General features: G+C 44.1%; 1 long non-coding RNA gene across 2 annotated transcripts in view; it reads right to left on the bottom strand.

The window, feature by feature from the left end:
- Positions 1-431: 431 nt before the first annotated feature.
- LOC125091413 (uncharacterized) overlaps positions 432-15684 on the bottom strand; it is a 30131-nt gene continuing 14878 nt past the window's right edge. For both annotated transcript variants that reach the window (XR_007124675.1, XR_007124674.1), the window contains 2 exons: positions 5882-5958; positions 432-1313 (listed from right to left, as the gene is read on the bottom strand). This is a non-coding gene — a long non-coding RNA (uncharacterized LOC125091413). The remainder of the gene's footprint in view (positions 1314-5881; positions 5959-15684) is intronic.

Below are 15684 nucleotides of genomic sequence, written 5' to 3' on the forward strand. Positions count from 1 at the left end.
ACTGAATAAAATGTCAATATATAAAATTGTATATACACAATTGTATTTTTTATTTTTTTTTTAAGATTTTATTTATTTATTTGACAGACAGAGATCACAAGTAGGCAGAGAGGCAGGCAGAGAGAGGGGGGAAACAGGCTCCCTGCTGAGCAGAGAGCCCAATGGGGGACTCAATCCCAGGACCCTGAGACCATGACCCGAGCTGAAGGCAGAGGCTTAACCCACTGAGCCATCCAGGTGCCCCATACACAACTGTATTTCTACATATCAGCAATAATTAGAAAATAAGTTTAAAATTATGCAATTCACAATTATATCAAGAAATGTAAAAAAAAAAAAAAAACCACAAAACACCCCAAGGAATAAATTTAACAAAATAGGTATGAGATCTCTGTAGAGAAAATTACAAACATTACTGAAAGAATGTCAAGAGCTAAATAAATATATAGCCGTTATTGGAACACTAAACATTGTAAAGGTATCAATTTTCCCCCAACTGATGTTTAGTTTCAATGTACTCCCAGCACACTTTCTGGACAAATTGATAGATTCTAAAATACACGTGGAGATACAAAGGACCTAGAATATCCCCAGATCATTGTGAAAAACCAGATTGGAGGACTCACACTGTCTGGTTTCAGGACTTACTATAAAGCTACAATGATCAAGACCTGAAGAACAGGGACAGACCTGTAAAGAAACAGAACAGATGGAACAACCTAGAAATAGAGGTACAAATCAGTTGAACTGCAACAAATTTGATGAACAACAAACAATGCAACCTAGTAGAGGAATTACAGTCTTTTCAAAGCAAGTGATGCTGGAACAACCTCATCTCTATTTGAAAAAGAACCAATCTTATCATTACCTCACATAAAAGTTCAAGATTGTTACATAAATGAGGCAAGTGTGGCCTGTATCTATGGGCCTTCTCTTTGTTACTTCTTCATAGCGAACCGGGACCATTACTTCAAAGCTCGCCAGTGCCAAACTCAAATCTTAAAAATCCACTTGCTTTTAATATAGCCCAAATCATATTTTCAGCCAGGTAGAGTCTGCCCGCTTCACATACCCTGCAAAACTGGACCCCAAATCCACCAGCCATAGATACGACAAACTGTGGGATCATAAGGGACACCAGGTAGCCATTGCCGCCTTGCTGCTGAGTGATGTTACCCAGCTGTAGTTAGTTTCCCATTCTCCAATTCCCCTCCCCACCGGGAGTTGCACTGTCTTCTCGCCTTTCTGGGAAGGGGCACTGTGCCATTGCCTCTGGAGTTTTCCTGTCATGAGGGACTTCAGTCACATGCCACCTGTCCAAGCACCACCAAAAAAAAAAAAAAAATCCTGCTGAGAAATACTGACATCCTCTTGTGACCCCCATCTCTTCTTTGATTAGCCCCAAATCCTCAAACTCACTACATGGGGTCGTAAGGATGGGGCTTTGGTGACAATCAAGGAATTGGCACATCTGTCTAGTCGCTAGGACACTCAAATGGCGACGTGATTCTGGATGGCTTCAGGTGTTCGGGGCTCAAATCTGGACTGCCTCCATGTCACGGTACTGTTCTTCTCAGTGGCTCCATCTTCTGTGGGCTTCTCTTGGGCCTTGTTAGCCTAGTCAAGCGGTACCCCAGTATGTGCATGAAGCCACATTGTTAGAATGGACTTTTGCCATCAGGGGTGCTGAGCTGCCCAGGGAAGGAGAACAGCTCACCTGCTTGGGTCTTTGATATGAGGCAGGGGCTGGATACCCTAAGGCCCATAGGCCTGATAGAAAAAGAAGAGGACTGCAGGGCCCTGGACTGAGGGAGGGCTACTCCTGACCCCATGTCGGGCCATAGAAGGAGGAGTTCCCCTGTGGCCAGGCCAGGGATTTGGGGAACATGGAAATGAGAGGATGCCTTCTTCCCTGGAGACCACTGTGACAGGCCAAGGCCAGCTGATGAAGCGCAGCTGTGGTTGTGAGGGGACACATGCCTTAGCTGTTGTGACGTTGACCTATCCTGTTGCAGATGTCATCATTCTAGCTTGTCCCTGGAGGGATATCAAGATCCTAACCCTTGGGCTTAGTTGGGTGAAGCATTACTTAAAGTGACCAAGGCAAGAAAGTTTTTATTCTTGACCCTCAACGGGACTCCAAAGGGGGTTGCTGTCTTCCTGGAAAGGGGCCCCCCAAGTCACCGAGAGGCGTGCTGGGCCTTGCTTCCAGGCAGCGTCTCACCAGGACACAGCCTGGAGGGGAGTAAAAGCCCACATTCTGGGGGAAGACAAGATGGAGATGGGGGAAGGGGTGGCAGTACCCTGGGAGGTAAAATGCTAAAGATCTTTTTGTCCTGATTGTTCCCTTGGAGATGATCCCTGTTCTCCTTATTGGAAGGGGCAGTCTCAGTCATCAGTGAGTAACAGCCTAAGGCTTGTGCGATGTTGGTGGGCACCGGTAACCAGTGAATGTTCCCATACTGGTGTGGGTGGTAAACACACCCCAGTAACCATCATGGCAAGGCACCGAAGGGTGACATCCTGTCACAGCAGACGCGAAGTGCCGTCCTGTCATTCCATTCCCTGATAGCCTGTGCTCACAGCCACTACCAGTGAGTGATGGCTACTTACAGATTATAGACGATTAAACAAGGCTTTCCCTACATTAGAGCTCCTCTACCAGATAATCAATCACCCCTTTAGCGAACAACACTCAAAAGAATATGGGCAGGGCGCCTGGGTGGCTCAGTGGGTTAAAGCCTCTGCCTTTGGCTCAGGTCATGATCTCAGGGTCCTGGGATCAAGCCCCACATCGGGCTCTCTGCTCAGCAGGGAGCCTGCTTCTCCATCTCTCTCTGCCTGACTCTCTGCCTACTTGTGATCTCTGTCAAATAAATAAATAAAATTCTTAAAAAAAAAAAAGAATATGGGCAAATGGTCTGGAGTTACAGACTTGGCTAACATGTTCCGTTCAGTGAAAAGTCTCACAGGAGAGTTGACCATAATCTGCCTTCACCGCTGAGTGTCAAAAACAGATCTTTTCCTGGTTGCCTGGGGGCAGGGGGAGGGTGGACTTCAATAGTCTCACCACTGTGCATGGGTTTTTGCTGACAGGACCTAGATGCCTGCCCCTCACTCCCACCAAAATGCCTTTGGCATTATATTAAGGACATCCTTTTCCCTGCACCTGCCAACTCTCCATCTTACAGACCCACAACAATGAGTGAGCACCTTTCTGAGAGGGCACAGGCCACTGCGTCACTTCAGAATGTATAAGGTATAAGGTACCCTAGAAGGTCCTTTTACTCTGTTAAATTTGGGGGCTACATTTGGAACTGAAAAGCGTAAACTATGAGGTGCCTGGGTGGCTCAGTTTGTTAAGCATCTGCCTTCGGCTCAGGTCATAATCCCAGAGTCATGAGATCGAGTCTCAAGTCAAGCTCCCTGCTCAGCGGGGAGCCTGCTTCTCCCTCTCCCTGCCACTCCCTCTGCTTGTGCTCTCTGTAAGATATGTAAATAAAATCTTTTTATTTATTTGATTTATTTATTTGATTATTGATTATTTATTTTTGATTTATTTATTATTATTGATTATTTATTTGATAGAAGACACAGCAAGAGAGGGAACAGAAGTAGGAGGAGTGGGAAAGGGAGAAGCAGACTCCCTGCTGAGCAGGGAGACCGATGCGGGGCTCCATCCCAGGACCCTGGGATCATGACCTGAGCCAAAGGCAGACGCTTAATGACTGAGCCACCCAGGCGCCCAACAAAATCTTAAAAAAAAAAAAAAAGGGTAATCTATTCCCAATCTGGTAAAGGAAAATCTCCTAGCATTCCAACCTTCCACATCCATAAGGAGGCTCGACATTTGCTAGAAGTTCGGATTTTGACACCAACACATTCTTCAGCCATACTATTTGCTAGGCCCTATCTACCGGGTAGTCAGTCCAGAAGTCTTCCATATTCAGTGGGGACCTGAGTGACAAGAGGCTCTAGATAAACTAAGGGAGGTTATTCATTTCAGCTTTCCCCCTACGTGCCCTGAGGGCAGAAGATACAATTAGAAGTCTCTGCCACCAGAATTTGCTTCCTGAGGCCTCTGGACCAAAGGAACAGGCAAACTCCTACCCATGGACTTTTATTGTAATCAGCTTCCGGTCTCAACCCAAATGTGTTTGCCACTGGAGAGGCAACTCCCAGCAGCCTACAGGGCACTTTTGGAAACTGAGGCCCTTTCTGGGGCAGAGCGAGTTACCCCACGGACCAGGATTTCTAGTATGTCCTGCACAATGGAAAAGGCCTGTGAAGTCAGATCAGCAACAGAGACCTCATTATTAAAATGGAAAGGATATGTACAGGGGCAGGTCATACCCAGCCCTCCTGGAGATTTACAAAGTCCATGAGGAAACAGCCTCATATACTGCAACTGAGGTTGACTTGCCCCAAGCCCAGAAATGCCCCTGCCTCCCACTCCCCGCTCACTCAATGGGGACAATGGGGAGGATGGTCAGGACTCTCAAAGCAAGAAAAGCAATGGTCTTCTTTTACCAATGGAGTGAGCATGGAGTATAAGAGGCCAGATAATGGACAGCTGTAGACTGTTACCCCTATTCAAATAGTCCAAAGTCCGTATGGGGTGGAGGAGTCAACCTAGCCCTTCCATGAGAGGTTGGGGCACTGGGGCATCACGGGCTCATGAAAATGGACTATTAACAGAGGAGGTGTCATGGCGGAGAACAAAGCCATTAGGGACTATACCAAATGCCAGCTGTCTCTTCAATAAATGGTCTTGAGGGAACTGTCCAGGTACAGGCAAAATAAGGAGATTAGACTATCTTACATTATGCATAAAAATTAACTCAAAATGGATTAAAGACCTGAATGTAAGACCTGAAACCATAACCTTTCTAGAAGAAAACATAGGCGGGAAGCCTTGTGACATGTCTTGGTGATGATTTTTTTGGATTGGATTCCAAAAACAAAGGCAACCAAAGCAAAAATAAATAAGTGAGACTACATAAAGCTAAAAGCTTCTGGAAAAAAAAAGAGGAAATCATCAACAAAATGAAAAGGCAACTCTTTTCCACATTGTATATTCTTGCTTCCTTTGTCATATAAGTGTGGGTTTATTTCCGGGCTCTCTACTGATCTTTTTTTTTTTTTTTTGCCAAGACCCTACTGTTTTGATTAATATAGGTTTGCCATATACTTTAAAATCTGGAACTGTGATGCCTCCAGCCTTGTTCTTTGTTTCAAGACTGCTTTGGCTGCCTTTCAGAGTCTTTGTGGTTCTACACAAATTTTAGGATTATTTGTTCTCGTTTGGTGAAAAATGCTATTGGTATTTTCATAGGGATTGCATCAAATCTATAGATTGCTTTGGGTAGTATGGACATTTTAACGATATCAGTTCTGCCAATCCATGAGCAAGGTATGTCTTTCCATTTGTATCATTTTCAATTTCTTTCTAAGTACAGGTCTTTTGCCTCTAAATTTATTCCTAGGTATTTTATTCTTTTTGACGCAGAAGCAAAATACAATTGTTTTCTTACTTTTTTAAAAATGCAATTGTTTTCTTCATTTCTCTTTCTGCTGCTTCACTGCCAGTGTACAGGAACAGTATTAATTTCTTGGTATCAATTCTGTATTCTGAAACTTTACCAAATTTCTTACTTCTAGTAATGTTTTGGTGGAGTCTTTGGGTTTTTCTACATGTATGTCATCTGACAATAGTGATAACTTCGTTTCTTCCTAACCAACATGAATGCCTCATTTCTTTTTCTTATCTGACTGACTGCTGTGGCTAGGATTTCCAGTACCATGCTGAATAAAAGTGATGAGAGCAGACATCCTTGTCTTGTTTCTGGTCTTAGAGGAAAAGATCTCAGTTTTTTTTTACCCTTGAGTAGGACGTTAGCTGTGTTGGGAGAACTGGCCAGTAACATGCAAAAGAACTGGACCACTTCCTTACACCCTCTGCAAAAATAAATTCAAAATGGATTAAAGATCTAAATGTGAGACTTGAAACCAGAAAAATACTACAAGAGAACACAGATAGCAGTTTCTCTGACACTGGCTATAGCAACATTTTTTCTAGATATATCTCCTAAGGCAAGGAAAACAAAAGCAAAAGTAAACTATCCAAACTAGACTAAAATGAAAAGATTTAGTACAGTGAATATAAATAAAAAATAAATAAGTAAAACAAAACAAAAAACAAACCATCCACAAAGCGAAAAGGCAACCCGCTGAATGAGAGATGTTTGCAAATGACAGATCTGATAAAGGGTTGGTATGCAAAACATATAAAGAACTCATACAACACAACACCAAAAAAACCCCCATCCTATTAAAACTGAGCAGAGGACAGGAACTGACATTTTCCTAAAGAAGATATACAAGATGGCGAACAGACACATGAAAAGATGCTCAACATCACTGATCATCAGGGAGATGCAAATCAAAACCACAAAGAAATATCAAGTGTTGGTGAGGATGTGGAGAAAAGATAACCCTTGTGCCCTGTTGGTAGGAATGTAGTAAATTGGGGCAGCTACCATGAAAAAGAGTATGGAGGTTTCTCAAAAGAAGTAAAAATAGAGCTACCATATAATCCAGGAATTCCACTTCTTAGTAATTATCCAAAGAAAAACATAAATGTAAAAAGATGTATGCAAATAAATAAAACACACAAACAAAAGGCAGAATCAGATCTATAAATACAGAGAACAAAGTGATGGGTACCAGAGTGATGGGCGGGGGGGGGGGGGGGGCGGGGACGGGCAAAATGGGTGAAGGGGAAGGGGAGATCCAGGCTTCCAGTTATGGCATAAGTCCCAAGAATAAAGGGTACGACATAGGGAATATAGGCGATGGTATCGTAATAGCGCTGTATGGTGAAAGATGGGAGCTACCCTTGTGGGGAGCACAGCATAACGCAAACACTTGTTGACTCACTATGTTGTACACCTGAAAGTAATGTAACTTTGTGTGTCAACTATGCTGAAGTAAAAAAATAAAAATAAAAAGAGTAAAACAAAAATATTAAAGTAGTTTAACCATTAAAAATTTAAAAAAAATATATGCATCCCCATGTTCATTGCAGCACTATTTTTTAAAAGATTTTATTCATTTATTTGAGAGAGAGATAGAATGAGAGAGGGAGAGAGAGAGCATAAGCTGGGGGAGTGGGCAGAGGCAGTGGGAGAAGCAGGCTTCCCGCTGAGCCGGGAACCTGACGCGGGACTCAATCCCAGGACCCTGGGACCATGACCCAAGCCAAAGGCTGACGCTTAACTGACTGAGCCACCCAGGTGCCCCTGTAGCACTATTTTTAATAGATAACATACAGAAACAACCTAAGTGTCTACTGATAAATGAATGGATAAAATAAATATGAAATAAATATAAAATATGGTATATAAAAAAATCCCATTGACATCAAAAGGAATGAAATTTTGCCATTTGCAACAACATGGATGGACCTTCAGAGCATTATCCTGATGTATGTATGTACATATGTATGTGTGTATGTATATGTGTGTGTGTCTGTGTGCATGTACATAAGCAAGCTCTACGCCTAATGTGGGGCTTGAACTCATGACACTGAGATCAAAAGTCGCATGCTCGACTGACTGAGCCAGCCAGGTGCCCACAGAGCATCATTCTAAATGAGATAACTCAGACAGGGAAAGACAGATGCCATATGATCTCACTTATACGTACAATCTAAAAAAAACCCTAAAAACTAAAACCAGACTCACAGACTCAGAGAACAGACCGACGGCTGCCCACGGCAGGGGCTGCATGGTAGGCAAATGGGCGAAAGGAGTCAAAAGGCACAAACTTGCAGTTATAAACTGAGTAGGTTCTAGGGAGGCAGGGTCCGCCACGGTTTCTATAGTTAATAATACTATACTGCATATTTGAAAGTTTCTAGGAGAGTATATCTTGAAAGTCCTTTAGCACAAGGAAAAAAATGGTTTTGTAACAATATATGGTGATGGACATTTGCTAGCCTTCTGTGTTGATCATGCCACAATATATACAAATATTGAATTGTTACATTATATACCTACAGTTAATGTCAATTATACCTCAATAAAAAACTAGCACAGCTTAGATTTTCCACCTATCCTGTCATCCTACAGCAAGAACTATCATAGAAAGAAATAGAGGCATTTTAAAACAAGAACTCCTGAAAGAACAATGGTCCCTCGGGTTCAAAAGTACAGGGGCGCCTGGGTGGTTCAGTCGGTTAGCCATCTGCCTTTGGCTTGGGTCATGATCTCAGGGTCCTGGGATCGAGCCCCACATTGGGCTCCCTGTTCTGCAGGAAACCTGCTTCTCCCTCTGCCTCTATCCCCACTTGTTCTCTGTTGCTCTCGCAAATAAATAAATAAAATCTTTTTTAAAAAGATCAAAAGTACTGCCCACAATCCTGATTCCATTAAATTCGCACCCCCGTGGCATAACTTCATCATACGAAAATTCACAACAAAGAGACCACCAGTAGAGATGCTCTGACTTTGGCTAGCATACGTATCCACACCGGCCACAACTCAGCAGCAGATCTCACGGACTGATTGCTCTCTCCCCGCCCTGACTGCTGCACACAGATGACCCACGACTTTCACCTCTAAACTTTTGCTGTGTCCTCTCCTTACTGGAGAACTTCCTACCTATGCCAGCATCAGCTCCACAGCCCCCAGTGGACCCCCCCCACACACCCTACTGGTGACGAGGTTTGTCTGAAAGCAACAGGCCACACACATGCTACAGGGTGACATGCGACGTGGGTCAGCACGGAGACCCCAAGAACTGTGCCGTTGCCTATTCAGATCGGTCTGTCCTGCTACCACGATCACAGACACCAACACAGAGGCTGGTGCTCCTCGCCCTCCTGTCTCTAAACTAACCAGCAGCTCCCACTCTGGCTAAGCCAGGCTCTACCATGTGGCTGTGACTCACCCAGATCTTCCAACTCTGGGGGCCAATTTTCCTCCAAATCAGATGAAATTGACTATTACCATCCAGTGCTAGCAAATGAACGGAGCAAAGGGCCACCAACCATGAATCTAATTTAAGGCAGGCCCAGAGATGGCATGCACTGGTATTACCACTGGGATGCTCGTGATTGGGGGATTCAAATTAGAAATGCCATAGTCCACAGCCAACACCAATAAACCCTACGAGATCACACTGAGAAAATGAGAGCTCTCACTAGTCCCCCCGACGATGATAAATCAAATCTGGCCAACAACGTATGCCCTTAAAACTACTGGGCTCTTTTCCCATTCATTGTAATGCTCTCTTTTGTCCTTCAAGTACAAGCCACTCTCACTGAGGCAGAAGGAAAACTGTTCTCACCAAGTGACCCAGGGAAACTTACCAAGAAACCTCCTTCCCGGCTGCTAATCTAGTTTACTACATTTCACCCAGGGCAAAGCAAGCCCAAGATATCAGTGTCTACAATCAGCTTGGGAATTCCTCTCTACCATTCCCTCACAAGGCCAAGGGCAAGCTGACACTACACGTGGGGGAAGTGCGCTTTGCAAACATTGCTGCATTCCTTAGCCACCACAGTGAACCAGCAGAGCTCCAAGGTGTCACAGCAAGGACAAGCCCCATGAAAAGCAGATCAGATCCTATGGAGAAATCTATCTGCCCACCTGCATGGGAGTCTTTCCACTCAAACCCACATCTACTTGCTTACAGCTACTGTAACGTCTGCTGAGTCCACCGAAACCATCAAATGCCTTCAGAAATATTTGAGTGAGACGGTCACCGTTCTGGGGGAATTCTTGAAAAAAATGTCCAGGACCCCACAAGGGAGGAAATTGACTGGCGTGGTCACATCACCCCCTCCCAAGGGGCACCCTCTGAGTCTGTCCTAGAAAAATGGCCCCTGGGACAGAAGTGGTAGAGTCAGGATCCCAGCTCCGTGGGGCGTCTGCTTCTCCCTCTACCTCCTCGTGCTCTTTCTCTCAAATAAATAAATAAAATCTTCCAAAAAAGAGACAGAAAATGGCCAAATGTATAAAACAATTAATGTCTCTTTTGGAAATAATTCAGTCCCTCCCTATAAGGATCCCACGAGTACCTCACAGTTCATGACATCATTTGGTGCGTGGCTAAATAACAACTTTTTTTTTCCAAACTGCTTAGAGTGCCTGCACAGTTTATTCCCCACACTGGAATCACACCGATGCTGCTTACTACACGCAGCCAGCAGGAAACCCAGGCACCAGAGCACACTTAACAGAAAAAGGAGGAGGATACAGATTTAGCGACCAAACCACAGCCGTGTCTAGCCACCGCCATCCACAAGATGGCGCACGCTGGCCTTGCTTCTGCCAACCTGATTTTCAGGGGCATAGCGTAAGAACTACGCTCCTCCTAGGCCGAGCTCCTCCATCAACTTCTTTCATCAAGATAAGCCCATTCCTGTACCCCTCAACACCCAGCAACAATAACCAGAGGCTAAGAGTACAGAAATATGTGGCCAATCGTGGGCTGTGCCCATGACCAATTGCAAAGCTATTTGACTGCAACACACTTTTTTTTAAGATTTTATTTTTATTATTTACTATTTCTTTCTTTCTTTATTTGAGAGAGAGAAAATGACAGAGAGGGGGGAGAGAGGATGAGAGAGGTGGGAGGGTCAGAGGGAGAAGGAGACTTCCCACTGAGCAGGGAGCCAGATGCGGGACTCCATCCTGGGACTCCAGGATCATGACCTGAGCTGAAGGCAGTCGCTTAACCAACTGAGCCACCCAGGCACCCTAACACTGTATCTTTCTATTAACACTCCCTGGAACTTCAGTAAAGCCATACAAACTTAACCTTCACAGGAACACGGAGAATGTAGGCAGCAGGAGGAACCTGGGAGTTTGGAAGGGAATCAGATGGTTTCCTCCATCATAAGCTTTCCCTCATCCAACACAGGACAATATTTCACGTACCTGGACATGGCTAAAAATTACAGCAGCTTTAACCCCCCCGCCCAAGGACTTGCTCCCACAACTCATGCTAGCCACCACTCTCCATCACTGCAAATGAGCTTTTCAAACAGCCCCTCTTGTTCTAACCACCCTGCAATCACTAATTTTGGGGGCAAACTGTATACATTTGGGGCTTGGGACACTAAACGAAAAGTAACACAGGTAGCTATGTTCACACAAATTAAACAAATGGCCCAAGGACTGAAACTCTTGGCCAAATCTTACCACAGTTTAGGAGCCACGGCGTTGGATACCCACCTAGCCCTCAATTGCTTATTGGTTGCTTGGTGTGGTGGGGCGAGGGGTTCTGCGTACTTACCAATTCGTCTCTCTGCACGCAGGTAGATAACACTCATCCAGTTTCACTAACACTCGGGGATATGCATTGTAGAGGCCATAAAATCACTCTGTTGACTAAACAGATCGAACAATAAAATCTTTTTCCATTCTCCTGATTTCCCCCCACTAAATCCACTGGCTGTCAAGGAGCTTTGCATTTTCAGTTTGTGCCTTCTTGGAATTCTGGGTCTTAAGAATGCTTTACACGGCCCCCGAAATCCTGTGTTAAGAAATAAATTACAGGGGTACCTGGGTGGCTCAGTCAGTTGAGCGTCTGTCTGCCTTCAGCTCAGGTCATGATCTTGGGGTCCTGGGATTGAGTCTCGCATTGGGCTCCCTGCTCAGCAGGGAGTCTGTTTCTCCCTCTCCCTCTGCCTGCCACTGCCCCTGCTTATGTGCTCTCTCTCTCTCTTTCTCTGTCAAATAAATAAAAATCTTTTTAAAAAAGAGAAATAAGGGGCACCTGGGTGGCTCAGTGCTTAAGCCTCTGCCTTCAGCTCAGGTCATGATCTCAGGGTCCTGGGATCGAGTCCCACATGGGGCTCTCTGCTCTGCAGGGAGCCTGCTTCCTCCTCTCTCTCTCTCTCTGCCTGCCTCTCTGCCCACTTGTGATCTCTCTCTGTCAAATAAATAAAAAAAAAAATCTTTAAAAAAAAAGAGAAATAAATTACAACTTTTGTTATAAGACAATACAGGGGCAGGGGATAGATTGCTATATAAATGAGCCAAAGAGAGGCCTTATATATTGGTCCTATATTGTTTACTTTTTCACAACAGGTCAGTACCATTAGCTCCTTGTGCTAAAGTTTTACATATCCCTGTGTTTTAAATATAGCCCCGAGAAGCAGATTTTTAACCATTTAGAGCCCGTCTGCTTTGTATACCCACAAAACTGCAGGCAAAATTTGCTAGCCATAGAGAAGAAAAATCCTAGATCTATAAGACCGCAGATCACTGCTGCTCTTCAGAACTCTTTAACAAAGAGACTCCCCATCAAGATACGGAAGTCCCCTCTCAGGTACCCCTTGCCTGGGATTTGCCCTGCCCTCCACCCCTTCAGAATGGTGTGGCCCTTTGGAAGGTCTCCCCCTGTGAGCGATGGTCCCCATGTGCGCATCCTTTTAAAGCTGGTTGTCTATTCCTGCCAATCTGTGGCCACATCTTTTTCCTTGATTGGCCCTGAAATCCCTTGGACTCATTATAAACATCCAATAAATCCATCAATGAGAACCACTATACTAATAGAAGACAAAAACCACATGACCATCATCCCCACAGACACAGGAAAAATACTTATTAAATTCCAACACCCTTTCATCTATAAAAGCCTCAATAAACTAGGAATAGAGGAAAATGTCCTCAATCTTATTAAGTGTGACTTTCCAAAAAACTACAGCTGATATTATACTTGCTGGTGAAAGACAGAATGTTTTTGACCTAAGTTTAGAAAAAAGGCAAGAATATCTTCTCTCCCCACTTCTACTCAACATTGCATTGGAGATTTCAACCGATATAATAAGGAAAAGATACTAGAAGGAATATATACTGGAAAAGAAGAAATAAAATTGTTTTTATTCACAGACAACATGATCTTTTTATAGAAAATTCAGAGTTATCTACAATAAGAAAAAATCTACTAGAACTAGTAAGTGAGTCTAGTGGGGTCATAGGATAACAGATCACTATACAAAATCAGTTGCATTCTATATATTAGAAACAGTGTAAGAAGAAAATTAAGAAAGTCATTCCATTTATAATAGAATGACAAAGAAAAAATACTTAGGAATAAAGTTGACACCAGGAATGCAAGACGCATGCACTGAAAAAATACAACACATTACTAATAGAAATGAAATAAGAGCTTTTTTTTTTTTTTTTAAATGGAGAGATATACTATCCTCATGGATTGGAAGACTCAGTATTTTTTTTTTAGAGGGGGGTTGGAAGTGGCGGGGGGAGGGAAAGAGAGACAGAATCCTAAGCAGGCTCCACACCCAGCACAGAGCCTGATGCAGGGATCAGTCTCACAGCCCTGAGATCAAGACCTGAGCTGAAATCAGGAGTTGGACACTTAACCCACTGATCCACCCAGGTACCCTAGAAAGATTCAATATCTTTAAGATGTCAAGTCTTCCCAAATTGATTTATAGGCTCAGTGTAATCCCTATGAAAATCCCTGCAGGGTTTTTGTTTTGTTTCATTTTTAGAAATTGACAAACTGATTCTGAAATTTATATGGAAATGGAAAGAGCATAGAATAGCCAAAATAATTTTGAAAGAGAACAATGTTGGAGGACTCACACTACCTAATTGCAAAGCTTAATATAAAGTTACAATAACCAAGACTTATATTTTTAGAATAAGGATAGATATATAGCTCAACAGAACAGAATAGAGTCCAGAAATAAATCCTCACATTTTTGTCATCTGACTTTTGGCAAAGGTGCCAAGGCAATTCAACAGTAAAAAGATAATCTTTCCAACAAATAATCCTGAAAAACAAAAAGTCCTGAAACAACTTCATATCCATATGCAAAACAAAACACAAAAAATGAAATTAGACTCATATCTCACCATATGTGACTCAAAATGAATGATAATCCTAAGTGTAAAGGCAAAGATGAAAAAAATCTTACAAAGAAAACATAGGAGAAAATCTTTGTGACTGTGGCTTACACAAAGATTTTTTAGATATGACTTTAAGAGTGCAATCCATACAAAATGATGCATTGGACTCCACTGAGATTTTAAAAATATTTCCTGCAAAGACATCATTAAGAAAATGAAAGGACCAGCCACAGACTATGTGGAAATATTTGCAAATCATATATTGCATAAGGAATTATATCCTGAATATACAAAAAAAAAAAAAAACCCTTTTAATGCAGTAAGATGACAAACCGCCCAATAAAAATGGAGGAAATGGGGAAGAGTTAAGATGGTGGAGGAGTAGGGGGGCCCTAGGCTTGCCTCATCCCTCAAACACAGCTAGATAAATATCAAATCAATCTGAACACCCAAGAACGATCTGAGGACTGAGAAAGCAAACTGCATTATCTAGAGGTAGAAAAACAGCCACGTCATGGAAGGTAGGAGCTGCAGAGAGTTGATTTGGAGGAGCAAAGAATTGTGGGTGATGGGGAAGGGAAGAAGCCCTGATCATGGAGAGAGGAGGGAGGGGGAGAGAGAAAGCAGAGAGAGAGAGAGAAAGCAAGAGCAGAGAGAGAGAGAGAAAGCAGCATGCAGGCGATTGCACAAGAAAAACTCTTCCCCCAAACCACTGACTGGGAAAAGGAGAAGGGCTGATTACTGCAAGTTTTTATAAGCAGTGGAGCTCTAAGTCTCAAGTTTTAGAAGTCCGTGCCATCACTGGGGTCATGCTTGGTGGGCTAAGCAGTGCTCTGGTGGGGAAGGAGGGTGGAGGCCCGGAAGGGTGCAGCATGGCCTGAGGATCCCCTGGGTCGCATGGAGAGAAAGGTTTCCCCTTCTTGGAATGCATCGGGGAGAGATGGCACAGCCTTTCTGGGGACCAAAGAGGTGGCGGGCACCAACGTGATATCCTGTTCACTAGCATAGGAACAGAGATTACCTGCTGAGGGCAGCAAATCTCAGTGGTGACTTTCTGCTACACTTTACCATTAACTCTGAATTGCTGTGCAGTCGTGGGACTGCTTTTCGGGGACAAACTGGCACTGGCCACAGTGTGGCAGGACCCTGCCCCAGGACAATCAGTGTGGGTCTGTGCCATGCAGGTCCCTAAAATTTGGAGGTTTTTTTTTAAGATTTTATTTATTTGTCAGAGAGAGAGAGAGAGAGAGAGAGAGAGAGAGAGCACATAAGCAGGGGGAGCAGCAGGCAGAGGGAGAAGCAGGCTGCCTGCTGAGTAAGGAGCCTGATGCAGGGCTTGATCGCAGGACCATGGGATCATGACCTGAGTGGAAGGCAGACACTTAACTGACTGAGCCACCCAGACATCCCTAAAATTTGTTGTTCTGAAACCCAGCGGTTCGCCTGAGACCAAACACAGGCAGGCAGCTTGGACACAGGGTGAAGGCAGGGATCTGATGGAAGCCAGGGACACAACAGGGGAGAGTTTTCCCTTCTGTGATGGCTTCCTGAAGAGTGGTGGGCACGAACTCCCCACTCTGGGGCAAGACAGCAAGGTGATGCCCTTATCCCCCCCACCCCACCCCCTCCATCAGCACTGACCAACTTCAGTGAGCAACACAGTGCCCCCCAGTGGACGCTGGAGCCATCAACACCAAGCCCGGTGCCCTGCAGGTGGAAGTCAGTGGGAGAATGAGCAAGTCCACTGATCACAGAGCGCCGCACAGCTTCCATTCTGGGGGATATAGAATCT

Source organism: Lutra lutra, chromosome X, assembly GCF_902655055.1.
Source record: "Lutra lutra chromosome X, mLutLut1.2, whole genome shotgun sequence".
Taxonomy (NCBI): Eukaryota; Metazoa; Chordata; class Mammalia; order Carnivora; family Mustelidae; genus Lutra; species Lutra lutra.